Source organism: Littorina saxatilis, linkage group LG8, assembly GCF_037325665.1.
Source record: "Littorina saxatilis isolate snail1 linkage group LG8, US_GU_Lsax_2.0, whole genome shotgun sequence".
Lineage (NCBI taxonomy): Eukaryota > Metazoa > Mollusca > Gastropoda > Littorinimorpha > Littorinidae > Littorina > Littorina saxatilis.
In genome coordinates, this window is record NC_090252.1 from 62,333,166 (window position 1) to 62,334,731 (window position 1,566).

General features: G+C 44.1%; 1 protein-coding gene across 7 annotated transcripts in view; it reads right to left on the bottom strand.

Moving 5' to 3' along the window:
• Positions 1 to 787, bottom strand: part of LOC138974042 (uncharacterized) — a 19,595-nt gene extending 18,808 nt beyond the window's left edge. For all 7 annotated transcript variants that reach the window (XM_070346750.1, XM_070346748.1, XM_070346746.1 and 4 more), the window contains exon 1: positions 219 to 787. The gene's annotated coding sequence lies outside the window, so the exon portion shown is untranslated. The remainder of the gene's footprint in view (positions 1 to 218) is intronic.
• Between the last annotated feature and the right edge of the window lie 779 nt (positions 788 to 1,566).

Below are 1,566 nucleotides of genomic sequence, written 5' to 3' on the forward strand. Positions count from 1 at the left end.
TCTCCCTCTCTCTCTCTCAATCCCTCTCTCTCCTCTCTCTCTCGCTCTCTCCCCCTCTCTCGCTCTCTCTCCCTCTCTCCCTGGTTATTGCTCACGCACGCACACGTTAACTCCTCAAGAAAGGTCTTATTTTGGAATATTTGTGTGTGAGCTTGTGCGTCTTTCTTGTTGGTGATCGCGTTTGATGTTATAGTTGTATAACGACAGAACAGGCTTACCTGTGGTGCTCAGACACAGCTCTCAAGATGTTCAATGCAACACAAAGATTCTGAGACACAACTGGCAAGCTGTTTGTCTCAGTGCACTGTGCCGTGTTTGGTTGTAACGCTACAGTTCACAGTCCTCAGCCCAACACAACAACACGTGTTACACTGATCTTTTTACAGCACTGTGCTGTGTAGTTGTAACGCTACAGTTCACAGTCCTCAGCCCAACACATCTTACACCACGAAACGTGACAAACTTAAGATCATACATCACCCCCTGAACCTTGAATCTTTTTTTTCACGTAAAGTAGGCTGACACAGTACTGTCGGTCACACACTCCAAACTCGGTTGTTCACTATCTGGCACTTCCGTTTATGTCTTGATTGCATAACGAACGTCATTTACTGATCAAAATGTCAAACAGAAATGAAGTAAGTTGTAACACAGACTGAGATACTGAGAACAAATCGCTGTACAGTGCTAGGACGGAATGCAACACAGAACTATAACAAGGTGTGCACCAACGACGCAAGGAAAACCTTCCTGGTTGAAATATTCCAACTCCTCATGTATGCGTGGTGTCGACACAACGACAGCGACCACGTGACACACTCTTTATACCCGGGGTGCATAGTGATGTGGAAAGATTGCCTTATATGGACCGGCAATGTGGACCACCTCCAATTCTGCAAACTAACGGTGCAAGAGCGCTCAAAACAATTTTATTCGCTGTATTTACCCTCTCTGGGTAATTTGCACATGTTACAACAGTTGCAGAAACACAAACCACAAAACCGTTAGGCTTTATACTCTTTTTAACGCTTTTGGCAGCGTTCACTCTATATTTGACGCTTAAAACGGACTAGTTTCTGTCCACGATCAAAGCTGTTAGCGCACAAACATCGCTATACATGACATAGTTGACATACCAACTATTATTGTTTTTGTGTAGTTTTGTACAACTTAGTTACTGTAAACTCAACGGTCTGACGGTCAACATGGACGGTCTCAGTGTCAGCTTGTTACACGGCGTGTGAAAGTGGGTAGTTCTCGTCTTATGTCGACAAAATGGTTTTATGTGGTTATGTGGTCTGCAACATGAGTGTAATTCGTGTCTTATCCAGCCTTCCCCACAGTTGTTATGCGTTCTGTATCCTACTCATGTGTGGGTATCATACTACACAACGTCATAGACACAAGAAAACGGCTAAACTATACTATCCCTGATACATTGTAGCTAACTCATGACATTACAGCGTGTGCACACTGCATCGTGGGAAGCGTGCAAAGGTCAAACGTACCAATATTCCACAAAAAGTAAGAACCTGGGAGAGTTTTCAGATGATGCTGAAGCAACGG